At 38.5% G+C, this 17,802-nt stretch overlaps 1 long non-coding RNA gene across 3 annotated transcripts in view; it reads left to right on the forward strand.

The window, feature by feature from the left end:
- The window catches only part of LOC139793696 (uncharacterized), a 42,844-nt gene extending 28,209 nt beyond the window's left edge, over positions 1–14,635 (forward strand). For 2 of the 3 annotated variants that reach the window (XR_011724726.1, XR_011724725.1), the window contains exons 3-5: positions 10,674–10,789; positions 13,727–13,824; positions 14,484–14,635. This is a non-coding gene — a long non-coding RNA (uncharacterized lncRNA). Of the gene's footprint in view, positions 1–9,567; positions 9,846–10,673; positions 10,790–13,726; positions 13,825–14,483 lie in introns of those variants that run through there. The other variant, XR_011724727.1, reaches the window with a different exon arrangement.
- The last annotated feature ends 3,167 nt before the right edge of the window (positions 14,636–17,802 follow it).

Below are 17,802 nucleotides of genomic sequence, written 5' to 3' on the forward strand. Positions count from 1 at the left end.
TGAACAGATGTATTTTTCCATTCTAACCGTGGTGGCTTATCAGTTGTTGGTATGGAGAGAGTATATGGGTGAACTATCTAATCATAACCTAAACACCAGATACTGGAAAAATTGAAGAAGGTGTTTGTGAAAAGGGAGGGCTAATAATTCTCTACTTCTTCATTTTGCTACTGATTGAACTATTTTGACTATGGCTGTTGTGAGCAGGTGAAAGGGTAGTTTGATTAGAGGAATAGCATATTTTTCTTATGTATTATAGAAGAAACTTATAGTATCCAGGTGGTTGCTGAAGTCAAGTCTGCTGAGTTGCAGAATTTGTTGAGAAGTTCTGTGCATTTACAAATTATTTATTTTCATAGCACAGTAGAACAGTACATTTCACTGGTAAATGACATTAATTTATTTACCAGTGAGGAGACAAAATGCTTGTATGTATATGGGGTAATTGTAATGATTTTTGAAATCCACTACAATTAAGTAAATTTTTGAAAGACAGAGTTCTCCAGACACTCAATAAAATTGTGCCATCCATTGCTGTGGCACCCTCCTGCTGGTAACTTGAGGAAACATTTAAGATCTACAACACAAGACTGCAAAGATGTCAATCCTCAGTCTAGGAAAGGGAAATCAGAAAAAAGAATCACATCACCACCAAATACAGACAAGGCATCTTCAAAATTGAATTAATGAATCCACATGTTACCTGTGCATGGCACTTGATGTTTAGCAACAAGTGATGTTTAGGATGGATTAGCAAAGCTTTATTCAACAGCTGAGGTACTTAGCACTCACAGAGCAATTCTGCAGTCTTCAGGTAAAAAGGGAAAAGAATGTTCAATCACTGTGTCAAGAATCACATAGATACTGCTGATCCTGTCTTGTGGCAGGGGAGAGTTCCTTCCAGATGAGGTTCCTTCTGGACCTGTATTGTGTGATTTCCTCTAAGTGGGGCCCAACAAACCAGAATCCCTTTAGAAAATTAAAAAAGCAAGGGCTTGTTGAAGTGCAGCAGCACACTCTGCCTTGAGTAAGGCCTATATGTTCAGGGAATCTCCACTGAGGTGGTTAAGCCTTTTCTGATTTTATTTGGTCTCAGGAATACACACCATGATCTAGGATCATGTCTGTGACTGAGGAAATAGGCATCCTATGAGAATCTTCTTGAAACCTGGGAAAGAAAAGAAAAAGAAAAGCCCCACAGCAAACCAACCAACAAAAAAACAACCAAGCAACCAAAAAACCACAACAAAATCTTAATCACTGTTTCCTAGATCAGTATAGGACTCCTGTTGAAATCTGTTGGGAAACTGAAGCTACTTTAAGGGAGGAACTAATAGAATTACCTTCTATGTGCCAGTGTTGTGAAAAGTGCTGCCCGTATTCTTCAGCATATTCTTCATTTTGGTACCTGGATTCTGCTCATGTAGAGTCTTCTTCCACTGAGCCTCCTCTAGCTTCCTCCTCAACTAGCAAGTCTCTTTCAGGCAGAAAAAATGCCATTTGGGCTGCATGATGCCCAAACTTGTTTCCTGAGGCCTGAGCTCACCATTTGAGTAGTTTTGTTTGTGAAATCCCTAAGACAGCCTCGTATGCCCATTCTCTGTGTTTGGCTCCAGCAGACAGAGGTGTGGAACCTGAAGGCAACTGAAGTAACACTGAAGTAAAACCATCCATGTATGGTAGGTGTCTTACCTTTTTATATTTTGTTATGAAGAATCCTGACATTTATACTAGAAAATGGATAAGGATATTTTCTGGTGATCAGTGATGATCTGCTTCATTTAGAGAGTATTTTCTAAAATCAGTTGGTGACTTTGTAGAGAAAGATGCTCTATCTTCTTCCTATGGTCTATCTTGTATGTAAGACTAATCTGTGAAGCTTTCAGGAAGGGTGAAAATTAAATGAAGAGCAGGTGATATACAGAGCTTAATATGCAAGACACTATTTGACCAGCTATAATGAGAAGTCTAATAATTCTTGTAATCTCTTGTACCCTGTAAATTCATTAGAAGAGGACACAAGATAAAACCAGAGAATCATTTAGGTTATAAAAGAACCTTAAGATCACCAAGCCCAACTGTAAACCTAACCTTGTCAACTACACCCACTAAACAGTGTCCCTGAGTGCCACATCTACACATCTTTTAAATAACTCCAAGGACTGGGACTCAAGACCACCATTTACTGGCCATTTTGTGCAGTGTTATTCTCTGAAAAGAAACATACCTGGGGACTGGCAGTGGCACAACCCAGCTGAGTAACTGTGGCTTCCTGCTGTGTGCTCTAACAGGCAGTGGGAAATGCTGCCAGTGCCTCAGCTCAGCAGGTAGCAAGTTGCATTCACTTAGGGAAGTCCCAGGTATTTTCAATCAGCTCCAGTGCCACCCTGTAAGGAGCCTCTTGCATTATGAATTAAAACTTGCAAGTTCTTTAGAATTGCCCGGGTTTTTTTGAAGTGTAAGTCATGTAGCTATTTGCTACAGGAAATTTTAGGACGTAGATTGCAGAGGGCAGAGTGAATAATCCAAATATGGTCCTGGGACTTTGTAAGGATACGTTCCTGACAGGGTATGCTCTCCAAATATATGTTCAGTGACTCAGGCTGAATCACCTGATATTCAGTGAAGCTTGGGTTTGGAGCCTCAAAGATACACAGCTGCCCAAATTCTTCAGATTAGGAATTAGGCACCTTAAAAGATATAGGGATAAAATACTACTGTACTTACTAGTACTGACTAGTAGTACTAGTAGTACTACTGTACTGACAAGTACTGCCAAGTAATTTTCTGAGCAGCTCTGTGTGGCTGATAGGCAGGCAGATGGAAGTTCACTAGGGGGCTAGAATATGAGTGGATGTATTTGCTGCCTGTATTTGAAAGAGCTGTTCCTAGAGCTGCTCTAAGTGGAGCAAGTTTTTACCTGCTCTTAGTTATTTTGAAGTATCACTGGACTCAACTCTTTTGGTTTTTTCCTTAGTTAGTTTTATTTTCCTGTGGGATCATAAATACATGACATGGTGGAAGTATAATAACTCTGCAGCTTTTGCACTAAACACAGATGGCTGCAGAGGGATTCTGCTTAACCTATACCAACCTGAGGCAGCTCTGCTGTGCCAACAATGACACTCTGTCCCGGGATTTTAATACAGATTTGCCTCATTTTTCTTTCCTCAAGGCAAGAAGGAACTTGAAGTGGGATGTGAAAACATTGTGGCAGTAGCTGTGTGCTCTCTGGAGAGACGAAGGGTATTTTTAAGGCTTATCAAATAAGCTTAAAGGGAAAAGCCAAATAAATCTTTCTGCAAGTAGGACTAACTGTGAGAAAACTTTGCTGAACGTGGCTCCCAGTCCTGATTTTGTTCATTTGTGCTTATATAAATAGGAAATATCTGCACTGGAGTAATTGTAGCTGCGCTGAATTAAGCAATTACAGAATTTATATCAAATGGCCCCCAAAGCTGTTTGTGCTGCTGTAAGCAGTTACAATTCATAACAGTAAATGAGCTAATATGTGTATGGGGCATTTTTTTTTTTTTGATAGTGTGAGATAGAGACTGTCAACCTAATTCTCATGAATGGAATTTTCTGCAGCAACCGAAAAAAACCCTCATTTCCTCTTAGTGGAACTTAAGAAACTGAGAGATATGGGAAATACACTTGTAGCTATAAAAAAATTTTCCTTTGTTGGTATCTGGGTGATACTCTTGTGATCTTTTTACAGTGCTCAGTTAAGGCAGAAAGATTACACTCTTTCAAGTCATTTCCATCAACTAAAATTGGCCTGATGTTAAGAGGCCCTGTTAGTGCAAAACTAGCCTTTTCTCTTTCTGGTCCAAGGAGCAGAAACAATGTTTTATTTGGATTGCCCTATCTCTGGGGAAATAATAACTTGCACATACACCCTTTGAACTAGTTAGGGATTTGATGCAACACTTCAGTAAACTAACAGTGTTCCACACAAAGCATTAACTTTACTGTATCCAACATTAGAGAGGATGTGTTCGATCAGGGAGTTTTCCTTAGGCAACAGCAAACCACAGAGCCAAACAAAATCACAGCAAGAATCGAAACATTTTATGGAAAGCCATCAGTCTTTTTTTCTCCCTCGCATCCTCTCTCCCTTTCTCTGATTAATAGATGTTATCCATTTATTATTGTAGTGAGTCTTCAGTCACCTTTCGTTCAGCTGCAAACAGCATCACAACATTGCCAAATACACATTTCTAGAAAAAAGCTATTGCTCTAAGTCCAAGCCCCACTACTCATTTGTCTTTGTCTCTCATTAAACCAGTATAATGTGTGGCCAGTACTGGTTGTACAAGAGTGTTAAGTTCATAAAAAGTGTGGTAGTTACTTACACTTACAAGATCCAAAATGTATACTTATCATACCCAACACAACACTTAGCATATAATGATACCATATAAATCATACATTTATGTGGAGGAGGTGTATTTTTCCAGGTACACTGATATCTACTGGCTAAATTGGAAAATATTTAAACTTGACTGACAGTTTACAGGAAAAGAAACACAGTGTAAATGCTTTAATGGGCATAGAAATAAAGAAAGAGAAGGCCATGGTCAAATTTATTTTTCACAAATAATATCCTTTGCAAGAATAGCAGAAAGATAAAACCTGGCTTTTTGATAAGGAGTTATTACATTACTTCTATTTCTACAAAGCTGTTTCAAGAAGCAAACATTGTACACACAACCTTCAATAAATAGAAAGTTGGTTTCAACCTAGCAGCAGTGGTTCGTGTGACACAAACTTGGGCTGTCAGCATGAAGCCCTGTACTTTGGCACAACATCACAAAACAGTGAATGCAAATCAATCTCTGCAAGCAGAAGCAAAGATAGAGGCTACAGTGCTTCAGTTCATTCCAAACAAACTCAGGACAGCTGTTTGATTTCTTTATGCCTGTCACCAGTCTTGGACAGCAAGATTAAAGCCTGGTCTAACACTCAAACCCAGAGCAGCTAATGGCCTTTAGCTGCCTGGCTGTTATATTTGTGCTTGGGGTCTTTGTGGTACATCATTATGGGAGACCACAAACATAAAATGAACAAGGTCCTGTGAAAAGCATCCTACCAGGGTCCAAAGTATTTTTCTGTAGGACTCTTTTACTGTGCTTCAGGTCCTACGGATGCTGTGCTTAAGGTCAAGTTTTCATGTTTTTCATTGCAATATTAATTTTCTGTTCCATACATTTAGTAAGATTTAAAATACGTCTGCCATTTCTTCTCAACTTTGTCATCATGCCACCTTCCATTAAAATGTAAGTGATGCAGTTTTATGTTTCTTTTAGCACTATATTTATCAGAGGAACAGTTAAGGAGATGGACAGTGCTTTTGGGACTGTGTGTGATGTGAGTACATGCTGCTGGGAAGTAGTCCAGGTGTCCATCAAGAATGATCAGGAGCAGCAGCAAAATTGAAGGCTTGGAAGAGATGTTTCTCTGATGCAAGAAAAATGTATTTGTGACCACACTCTGGAATCTTGAAATCCCACAAAACTCTTGATGAGAGAGTCATTGCTTTTTCTATGACTATGTAAGGGAGAGGGGACATTGCCCAGGGGGAAATATGCCCTTAATTTGAAGCTAACCATTCTAGATTTTGTTGCAAAGATAAGAAGGGTTTCTGAAATAATGATTTTCCTGGTGGGCCAGCCCAGCCCTGCCTTCCTTGGCTGCAGGTGACCTCACTTGAGAGCAGAATGAAGAGGGAGCACTTTGCTGAGGTAGGATAGATGTCAAGGGTTTGTTTTTCTCAACGCTGAAGGAGCACAGAAGCACATCTTTAAAAGTGCAGATTTTTTAAAAAAGCTTCAAGCAGGCATTCTTTCCTCAGAGAAATGTGCTTAAGTTGATGCCATTATAGTGTGAGTCAGAACTGGGAAGGCTCTGGTCTCACAGCCTTCCTTGGCTCACAGACCCATGCCCTGGATAGGAGCAAGGATGGATTTCTTTGCTACCTAAACAGGTACAGGATGTTGAGTTTAGTAGCTTGTACATTATCTTACTATATTTTGCACATGTATGGATTATGTAACGAGGCAGTGGGTGGAAGGGTGAGGATGTCAAAATATTTATCAGTAATTCCTAAACAGCCTTTATAGCTGCAAGAACTCATTCAGTACTGTAAAACTGGGTGAGGCTTAAAAAAGATAACTTAATCCATGTCAAATAGGATTCTAATATGCTGATGTTTGTGCACTAGCTCAAATATTTGTCTGTGTATGTATGGTGGCAAAATGCTAACTTCTGACTTGTGACATTTTGCTTTATTTGAGATTGTATCTTGATTCAAAAAGAAAAAAAGAAGTTTAGCAGTAACAAACCAGAAGATATTTCATTAATAAAAATAACAACTTTAAAAAGCTAGCAACTCTTATGTGTTCATCTGCCCTAAGATATGTATATTAAAAAAAAAGAAAAAAGAAAAAAAGAAAAGAGAATACTTTCCAGATATTGTCTTCCTCTGTTTCAGTCAGCTTGGTTAAGTACCATACAGCCAGATAAGATGGCAAGCTATGAGCACCAAGCTACCCATGGACTCATAGGTTTTGCAAGTGCCTGGAAAATTTTATTTTGCATTCTGCAAGCTGTGTGAACGCCATCCAGTGAGCACCTTCTCAAAATCTGTTGATTGAGAAACATATTTGGGTGTGAGCCCTTGGAAAGCTCCGGTACCAAGTGCCTGTCAGCTGCACTCTGGGAGCTGGCTGCACATGTGGTCTCTGCTTGCTGCAGCTGTGAGGTGAAAGGTGTTGGTCCAAACTGGTGACCTGGGTGCAGGGGGATGCCTGTAGCTGCATTCTGCACATGGCCAACAGGCTGTCACACTGTGCAGGGTCAGACTCATTTCCTGTGCACTGCTGTCCTCCTCCTGTGCTTCTCTGTCGTGTGTTGTAATTCTTGGTCCTCTCCTTGCCAATACCTCTGGAATAAGTTGGTCTTCAATAGTTGAATTATTTATTCTCTAGCTACCTGTATACATCCCACACTTGGAAAATGAGAGGGAGTAGAGACTGCAGACATCTGGAGTGAGATGTGAGCCTTAGACTCTTGACCTGTGTTCTCTTGCTTTTACTATGTCTTTGTCAAAGTCTAGGTTTAACCTGATTAAGGACAGAGTTATTTCTGTTGTACATGAGGTCTGTTTCCCCTTATCAGTGTATATTTGTCATCAGGGACAGTCCCTCAAATCCATTCTCAATGGTCACTTGCCAGCACTTCTCTTAGTGGGTCTTACTAAGCATAAGTGACATCATTGCCAAGTTTGTCAAAGACCTTCCTATTCTGGAAGAGAGTGGCCTGGATTGTGTGTTTTCCTCACTTCTCATTCAGGCTCTTGATGTGCCTTTTCCTACCATGTTCCTCAGCAGAGCCTACTTTTACCTTCCATGCTGCAGCAGCCATACGAATGTGGTCTGCAGTGGGATCTGAGAAGCAATACAAACCTACAGGTTTTAGGGATGCAAGAACCCTTTCCCAGGGAGCAATACAATTTTGAGCTGGAGATTTTACACTGCAAGGTGGCCTAGGAAATCAGCTTTGCAGAAAAGAGTGACAGCTCTGGTGTCTGGATTGCTGGGCGGTGGGCAGTCAGCAAATGACTGAAGTAGATAGTACTTCAAAAACAAAGATAGTTGCTGTGGGATAGTTTCTGGAACATTGCTTTTACCAGTCATGTAGCACATGTGCTGGCAATCTACTGTGCAAGCATGTCCAAAGACTACTTAGTTTCTGCTGCCTCATTTCAGTAAAAAAGTCCAGATTTTGTTACCAGGAATAATGTTTGGGCCTGTTAACAAAGGTATCTGGGGCTGCCAAGGATTTATAGTATGTAGCTTGCTTGAGGAATATAATAAGGATAGAAGGAATGGTCTTTGATTTGTCCCTACGTTATCACTTGAAAAAAATTGCTGGTGATATTGAGTCACTTCCTTTTCATCCAGTGAGTTTGTTGTCCTTAAGGAATCTCTGCTTTTGAAATAGCATGGGAGGCAGTGAGGGACCTTCTGTCAGCAGCACAGAGGTGACACTCAGGGCTTTTTCATCAAAGATGGAAAGTGTGGACTTTGCTAAACCAGGCTAGAAGTGGGCTCAGGGTTAGAATGTGTATCTGAAGAAAGAGCAGAAGAGCCACTGTCAGTGGTGTTTAAACAGAATGATAGGAAAAAACAATCCTTCCTCTCTTTCACAAGAAGTTCTGCTGGTTTGGGTCACTCTGCTGCTCCTGAAGACAGGCCTGCAGCTGGAGTGGCTGGACTGGAGTGGCTTTTCATCACAGAACCCTATTTCTCTCTGCTGAGCCTCAGAGTAATCCATGTTTCCCTCCTTCAGATTAAACTGTAGAAGGGCAGGCACAGTGAGCATGGATAATGGCTAGCTTGTTTTGTAGTGTCAAGCCCAGCAGTAACTCAAGTGTTCCTTACCTCACAACTTTTTTTGGGGCTATGTATTAGTTATAGTAATGTCAATAGCAGCTGGTACCACCACTGGAAGTATTGCTGCTGATACACATATCACATCGTCTGGGAATGACTGTTCTGCAGAATCTAGGAAATGTCATTTTTATTGCTTTGTCCCTCCAGCTGAATTTTTTTTCTGTATTTGTAAAGAATCCAGCACAGACATAGCCAGTACCTCAGAGAATACACACACATAAACAATTCTTGCAAGTGGGTAGGGTAAGTGAAAAGGAAGAATATTTTGGGTAAGTAAACAAGAAGAATATTTTTTATCCGTGTTTATAGGAAGGTGTCACTGCAGGTCAGCAATTTAATCCATGTTAAGTGCAGGGGGATTGGAAGAGGAAGAATAAGATAGCTCACTGGATGCTTAAGGAGACTACAGGTAACTGTGAGAGGCTGTAAGAGGAAAGCTCGAGGCTCTGGTCTGAAAACCTGCTCAAGGGGGCAGAAGAGTCTGATGTGATGGGCAAAGTGGAGATGAGACCACAAGTACAGTATTGCAGCAACTGCAGCTGAACCACTGGGGGCTAAGTTAAAAAAGTTAAAACCTTTTATTTAGGATTGATTTTCAGCAAGCTCACATCCTTGAACAACTGTAGAAGCAGCAGCGCTAGCACAAGAGAGCTAAATGGCAGCGTGTAGAGGGGGAGCAAGACTGCAGCAGCCCAGATTCAGATTAAATTATAGAGCTATGGCACAACACGCCAGCCTTCTGACCTGAAAAAAAATAGGTGCAAGGGAAGGAGTCTCACGAGTTATGAGCTGATGTTCTTACTGCCATGAGATCTGCAAACAGCTAATATAAACTCAGTCTCAGGGACTAGGTGTGAACAGAGTGTTTCAGTGGTAGAAATAAATTGTGAGACATAATCCCTTGTATGGAACATGCAAAACTTGAAACCTGGGAGTAGCAATAATCAATAGGATTGTAACTTCTCTTAGGCTTAGATTTCTTAGAGGACAGTGATGTACTAAAACACTTGAGGTATTTGGGGTGTAGCCTCTCACAGGGGAAAATTCTTTCCCTCTGCAGCCAGCGGGAATGTATGGGAGCCAGAAATGTCTGATTACTGTTGCTCCTGCTCTGAGATGTAATGGAACTGATCACCTCTGTCACAAAGCTGTCTTCTTTTGATGGAACTCTTTTTATCCACTCCAGGTCTTCTCCAAAAATACTACTGCCAAAAAAATTCTATTTTAACCTAGAACTGAGGAGAGGGAAAGCCAGATGTGAGTTTGAAAGCCAATTATTCTGGCTCTAGAAGGAATTGTTTTCTAAATAACGTAAGTTCTTGCAATCTGTTCCTACTGGTGCCTGAGTTCTTTGGGGAGATATTCTGAACTCCAGTCTTCAGCAAAGTAAGCTTTCCTGCAGCCAAGTATTAGAGTTAACCTCCAAGCTTTATTTTTATCTGCAGTTTTCTTGGCAAATTGTGAAGCTTATGTTTGGCATTTTATTTCCCTCTCCAATCTTCTATCTTTGGTTTGTATTACACTTTGCAGAGCTTAGAGTTTATACAGGGTTTTGGGTGGGTGATATAAATTCTAGTAAGTTTCCATACAACCTAATTTAGAAGCTTAAACAAAGAAAGCCATATCCTGCATTGGAAGATTTGTGCACAGCTTTGCTGAACTGATGTTAGTGTTGAATTAACAACTATTTTCAGTAACATTTTGTTTTTCTTTCAAATGAAACTGTAATGGAGAAGAAGGTAGAGAGTAAATTTCTCACTAAAATGCAATACAACAGTAACACATTTGAGAATAACATTTGAGAATATGAAACTAAAGGCCAAATCAGAGGCCCTAACATTGTCATTGTGTTTTGCATTTTATTTGAGAAATCAAATCCTAGAAACTTTGTTTTTACAGACAATTTTGGTACGCTAGATTTCTGGAATGTGTTTCTCTGCAGCTATCATAGTAATTTTACATTGCACAGAGCAAAAAGTGGGTGGTATAATGACTTCAAGACTGTATGTTCTCAGTTAGGGAACAAAAAATATTCTACAACCACTAATTGTACTAAGAACTGAATGTGTAAACCCTACTTCTGTATCTGATAGTGTAAATGAATGCTTTACTCACAGCTTAAGCAGGACTGATTGAAAATTAAATTGCCAAAAGTGCTCCAAACCACACTACACAGATAAAAAGAGTTGCCTCTGTATGTTTTTACTTTGACAGAACAATATGAATAAAACCTTAAGACAAATGCTGATGGGGAGATAAGGTGTAATGCTAAATAATTGACAGTGCCTCTTGCCTTCAAAGCTCAGCAGAATGGTGGCAATTTTAAAGGGGTAAATCTCATGTGAGTTTGTTAAACAGACATCTAGTACTGGAGTAGATCCAGAAATTGGGAAGGAATAAAATAATAGTATTTCTTGGCTAGAAATGGCACCTGCCATAAAAGGCAAAGGAGAGTCATAAAATGAAAGCAACTGTCTGAGAGCTTGTCTATTTGGACTCTTTCTCACCAGGGTGATGAGCCCCAGCAGGCTGTCATGAGAATGTGCCAGTTTGGTTCAGTTCAGAATGGCCTCATGTCTGGTCAACCTTTTTTTCCATCTCTCCCTGTACACTTTTGAGATGATATAATGGTATTGCTTAGGCTGTACATGGACTGCTTGACAGGGATGCAGTCAAGCCAGGGTAACCCAAATTATTTACACAAGCTGCAAATCTTTAGTAAAAGAGACTCCTGCTCTGAGTATATCATGTCCAGGAAAGAATGAAACAGCAGAGACTGTATATATCTTTTTCTACATCCAGGCCAAGTTGTCCCTCTGCTAGAAATACTTAATATGGGTCTTTATATTCAAATAGCATTGGAGTACTAGAACTAAAAATATGGGGGGAAAAATAGAAAAAAGAAAGTACTTTGTAAGGTCAAATAAAACATAAACAGGCTGCAGGAGAGTTAAGTGCTGTAAATGGGATACTGAAAGTGGGTGTGTGTCAATCATAAGTGCAAATTTGCTTTTAAATCACAGGTAAAAATCATCAAAGTCAACATTCTAAAACCAGCTTAGCCTAGAATGTTTTTTGGCAATACCACTGTTGTCATATGATATTTTGTACTTGTGGCAACATTATTCCTTTGGTCCTTTGGTTCCTTTGAAAGTTCCATTGTCCTGGAGGTGGTGATAACGTTTGCTTCAAAAATCCTCTTATATCCATAGATGAAATCCTTAGGCCAGGACAGAGAACATTATTTTGTTAAAAGAAGAAAGTAACTGAAAATTTGTATCAAAACTAGAGGTGAATAGAAATTCTGTGCAATAATTTAGCAGATGCAAGATCTGCCAAAGTAAGCAAGAGTTTTGTAACTGGGAGATGACCTAAAATGAGAGTAAACTCATTTTAAGAGAGCAATTTTCTTTTTTTTTTTCCAGGTTTGACTGTTTGAAGTTTAAATTGTTACCTGTGCACTGAGTAAAGAATTTTCTTAAATTTTAGAGTAACAGTTAACTGCTGTCACCCATTTGGCACATGTGGCAATCTAGTAATTAAGATAGACATGCAATTACAGGCATAAGGCTTTTTAGATTAGATAGCCTGGTTAAAAAGATGGAAGAAATTTTTTGTGTCTTGCAAATCTCTCCCAAATAATCCATTTCCCTATTCTGTTTCCACATCTTTGGTCTTTCCTTTTTATTTATTTAAACGTATTTTCTCTAGCTTTGATTCAACTATAAGTCTTTAAAAGAGGAAATTTAACAAACTGATCTACATTTGATGATAGCAAGTGGGGAGGAAAAGTCAGTAAATAGTAATAAATAAAGAGCAATAAATGGCAATTACAATCTATTTCACAAATGATCCAATATCTGATTTTACTAAAGTAACTTTGGATTAATTCCCAAGCAAATGTTGTGTATGTAACTTTCTGCTACAGTAGAGCTGCATGAGCACAAAGAGAAAAGTTTTGTCTTTCAATAAATCTGACTTTTGTCAAACAGGAATTTGAGACTGAGCAATTGTGGTGCTCCTTTAAAATAGACAATAGTAAAGAAGAAGCATCATGAAAAGTATGAAGAGCACTTTAGTGGCACAACGATAATATGGTCTATGCCATGTACTTGTAAAGTTGTACAGAACAACTTTTTGCAATAAGAAGTAAATGAGAGAAAAAACTCATAGTACAAGGGAATTTTGAAGGCCTCTGCGGAAGCTGAATGTGTCAGTACAACCAGGTAGTTTCTGAAGATGGGGAGATAGGATAAAACTTTAAATTTGCAAATTCAGAGGAAGAAATTCCAAGCAGCTCTTTAACTTTTATGTCTGAATTTTCATATGGATAGATGCCAACTTGCCTTCTCATCTCTTCCCAACTAATAATGAATACATAAAAAAGAAGTGACACTTTTGAAATAAAATAATCGCACTTTACTAATACTGAAAATCTATGTAGTCTGGCTATAGGCATTTTAATCCTTTGCTAGACAAATATAAGTATATTAGCAAATCTTTGCTGAATTTATGTACATTTTTTTCCCCTGTTTGGCCTGCAACTTGACAGGCAAAATGTTTTGCAATAGCTATTGAATTAAGGTGAAGTCTGTAATTCAGCTCTTAAACTCTTAAATGCAGCTTCTCCATAATTGGAAATTCAGTGCCTAGATGTCTGTCAGGGACACAGCTATTTGTATCTTGCCAAAAACAACTTGGTGGTTCACAATCACAAGGGAAAACTTGGCTTCCCAGCTGGCTGATGGGATGTAATCTGACTCCTACTCCATTGCCAGAGTGCTGCAGAAACATGTGTTCCGTTTGTTGACGGAACAATTGTCCTGGTTAGCATTTACTTACAGTTTGGTACTTTCATAAATATTATAAGAACCTATGTCATATAGCACAGAAAGCACAGGTAGCAGTTTCCATTTTCACTGTGATGGCCTGGGGACATCACTCCTAAGCACACTGCCAGCTCACTCACTAAATCCTCTTAGACTGGAGTATGGGCAATTTAGGAACTGACACAGCTCATGCTGTACCTTGTTTTACTTAGCTGGACATTCACATTTCTGGCTGCTTGCTTCTTGCTCTGACCCTCATAGCTTATTTGCCCCAAATTGCCTGATGGGTGGAATTTGTGCCATGGTGATTGCCAGACTGGAAATAGAGGAAGTCGTCAGAATAGGAAGCACATGTGTGGATGAGTTCTGAATGACAAGAACAAGAGTGCACTTTGACAGTGGCTCAGGAAAATATTCAACTGATCTGATTTTTTCTAGACTCCTTTGTGGACATCCCAGCTCTTAGAACAATCTGATGAATGCTTCTTCATGGAGAAAACGATACAAGAATAGATCAGATTACAAGGACCTGGAAAGTATGTTTGTTTTGCATTATCTAGTGGTGATTTGCCTTTGCTAAGAAAAATATCCAGAGGGACAGTAATCTCTGGATTTGTGGTGTAATCGCTTTATCTGCTGAACAATGCAGCTAAATTTGCCAATGATTCTTTTTCCTTTCAAGTTGAGAATTTTAACGTGGTGTGTTGTTATGGTATTTATTCTTTATAAGTCTTGGATAGGAGACTTGAACTTTCTAGCAGTTGCATTTACACAAGGAACTTCAACAAGAGTCCCCTCATGAGGAGGTTAGAACGTCAGTAATTCCTAATCTGATTTGCATTAGGGAATACATACAGCTCATTAGCAGCACTGTCGTCTTAAAGTTAATTACAAGATAACAAAATGTGGGACATGAATTTGACTTGTAAATAAATGTTCCTTATACCTGTGCTCCTCTGTCAGTGCCAGAAAACCAGAGATAGTGGGGATGATGATCTATGCAGTAAGTATTTCTCTTTAAGTGAGGGAGGAAGCAAAGTAGGCCACCCACTTCCTCCCCCGAAATATCACAAAGCTGTACCTAGTGGGATGTGTAACCTCATTTGCATCAGTCATGTCCTTCATCAACAAAAACATTTTTCACTATCCTTGCTATGCTCTATGAGAAGAACCATTCAAATCTGCTCTCTTTCAGGAAGCCAGAAGTGAAAGAGTTGCCTCCCTGTCTTATTGGTATGTTCCTGCCAAGTCAAATCTTGCTTAATTCCCCTTTTAAAGTAAAGCTTTCCCAACTCATGTGGAGGAAGAAATATATAGGATTATGCTTGAACATAAGAGGTGGAAAAGGCAATGTTTGATAGATTTTATAATATTCAGTGAAACATTTAAGTTGCAATCTGTAATTAGAGATTATTTTATTATCATTTGATTTATTACAACGATTTAATTAAATATTAAAGGACTATGACTTTGTTTCTATTTCTGTAACTAACTACCCTAAGTACCTTACTTCCCAAGACCTGAAACTTTTCAAATATAGAAAAGTACTTGGACTTAGTCATGCTTTTTGGCTATGCTGTTGGTCAGAAAGCAAAGACCAAAAGACTGAATTGAAAACTTGGTGTGTAGCAAAAATAACTAATTTGGAGAGGCAGCAATTGCATAAATATAGTGTCTGGTTTTGTTATTATTTTTTTAGACCAGTTACATAGCTTCATAAACAAAAATTAAGCTACTGATAGTGCACTGAGTAAAGAGCAGTTCTCCTGATAAAAAGTTAAAAAAACATCAACCCACTTTTATGTTTATTCAAAGAAATACTACATTAATGCAGATGATATTTCAGCTGTTTTTAAAGGCCTACTCACCAGATCCTTGGTGAAGAACTTGTGGTATGGCATTGTGAAATAGAAATGCCAACTCTGAAGGCATTTTGTATATAGATAATTGGCATGTAGTTAATTGGGCGTTTTGGAACTGAGTCCAGAGGGTGTCCAAACTCATTTAGAAGTTGGCTTTTCATCACAACAGGTATGATTAAAGTCCCTGGGGTGATGGAAGAGAAATTGTGTGGGAAGAATATGATCATCTAAAGAGCCTTATGGGAAAAGAGATTTGGTGTCCCGTGTTGCACAATTCACCTCTTCTACCTAGAACCCAGGATATATGAATATCTTTGGTGTTTATTTGCTGTCTTCCTTCTGTGCGTGTGAAAAATTTTTACAGAAGTTGACTAACCCTCCTTGGCTGAGGAACAGGTTAAAGGTTAAACTCGGGACTTTAGGCTAAGTAGTGCCATTATAAAGGGTGCTGATTACTTAGATGATGTCAGGGCCTGCATGGGTGAGGTTAAAATATTACACTGAGAACCTATATAGATAACAAGGAACATGTGCATCTCTGAAATGTGTGAGACCACAGGGCTGGAAAGAACTTCTTAGAAGCTTCTCTTGGAAGAGTCCTCTCCTACTGGAGGCATTTAAATGCTAATATCCTTAATGGCTACTTCAAGGTCGATCTTAAACTAAGTAGTTTCTTGCTTTCTTAAGGCTGCTCCAAACTTGCCTTAGAAAAATTCCCTAGACCTTCATTCTTTTGCTAACAAGAAACTTTTCCCAGCCTAAATAGTGATGGTTTTGTCTTTTAAGTTAAACAACCATTCCTTTCTTTGTCCTGGGGCAAATGTAAATGTCATGACTACCACAGAGATAAACAACGTTAAGCTGGAATGTCAGGAAGGTCTTTTCTTGTAGTAAGCCCACCATGGTGATGCCGAGTTGGTGCTGTGATACAGCGAGCATTGGATGAAGTCCATATGATGAAGAAGAACATATGAGGAAGTCTGAGGATGTATTCCACTGCTTTTTTATACAGGAGGCTGAAATTTCTTACACATGAGATATTGCACAGAGGCTGGATGGGAAATGAAATACAAAATCTCTGTTTAAAATCGCTGCATGTGTTTTCACATGTATGGAAATCTAACTGAAAATTTTATTTGAAGTCTGATGCTGTTGTTGCTCATCAAATTCCTTATTTGAATTACTGTATTCAGACAAGGTAGGTATCATGTATGAGTAAAGCTGGTATTAAAGAGGGATAATTAGCAATAGATGGACACTCAAGTGAGACGTTTGGTTATTACAGACTTTTCATACTATCTGGTCATGCCTTCTAAAATGGGCAGGTTCTATACACTGCAGCTAGTGAAACTCTTCCTTTTGTCAGAGTATTGTAATGTACCAGAAAGCAGTTAAGCAGTAGATTCTTTTTTTTTTTTTCTTTTTTTTTTTTTCCACCCACATTTCTCTAGACTAAAAACTCTTTTTGGACTATGTAACAGCTCAAACACATGACTGTTTTAAAATGTGTATGTTTCTTTCTGTTTATGTGGAAAAAAAAAATACCATAAAGACAATTGATCTTCCAAAAGACAGGAGAAATGAGGAGAGAAAATGAAGTGGAATTGATTTTATTTCCTAAGTAACCTGTCTTGACTTGCTATATCCCTTTGAAATCTCCCTTACTCATCTGAACCTGTATTCACTCAAGCTAGTGACTGTAATGATGGTGACATCACTGTTTTGTTTACATTGAAATATCTTTTGAGGGCAATCACAACAGAGGTGGTTTTAGGAGAGGTATTGATTACGCCTCAACTTTGGAATTTGGTAATTTTGGTATACCTCAAACATGCTGCACTTGTCCTCTAGTCTGCTTTTTTTTCATAGCTTTAGATCATGAACTCATCAGGCCTGTGATTATTTCTTCATGAGCATTTATTAACCACACAGAACAATAAACTTTCTGGAAAGAAAGAAGCAGAACTTTGATCCCTGACCATATTAATTTACAATAAATATTTAGTCACAATTTTGCATATAATATTACACCCACAAACTGTGCAGAGACAGTGCTTAACACTTGTAAATCTTAGTTTAGAATCTGCCAGAATGTAGCTTGATATTAGTTTCGATTTGACTCTGTTGTTCATGTGCTTCATAAGATGATCTTAATTTTTTCATTTATACAGTTGTTTCAGGTTTTTGGGTTTTGGTTTTTTTTTTTTTTTTTTTTTTTTTTAAGAAGACCATTCTTACTGCATTCAGTACAACATATAGCAGCATTTACTAATACTTTATTATATACTGTTCTGGGGGTGAAATTACTATTTTTCTTTTGTGATTTTTACTAGTATTCAGTATTACATGTCTAGGTGTTTTATAAGCATTGATTTTCATGACAGCTTTCACAAGGGAAAGGGTATTTATCCTTTTGCATATGTTTAGCAAATAAATGTTAATCCATCTAATCTCTAGAATCCAATTTTAGACACCTGTAACTGGTAATTTTGTAGAGTATTAAGTATGACGCTCATCTTCAAAATGCAACATCTGGCTTTATTTGCAAATGTCTTTGGCTTTTTTTGCAGTCTGAACCTCTCAAGCAGTTACCTAAATGTAAATACACAGTTCAGTTGACAATGTACAAGAAAGAAAATGGTGATGTAGAAA

This window comes from Heliangelus exortis, chromosome 2 (assembly GCF_036169615.1).
Source record: "Heliangelus exortis chromosome 2, bHelExo1.hap1, whole genome shotgun sequence".
In the NCBI taxonomy this organism is placed as follows: domain Eukaryota; kingdom Metazoa; phylum Chordata; class Aves; order Apodiformes; family Trochilidae; genus Heliangelus; species Heliangelus exortis.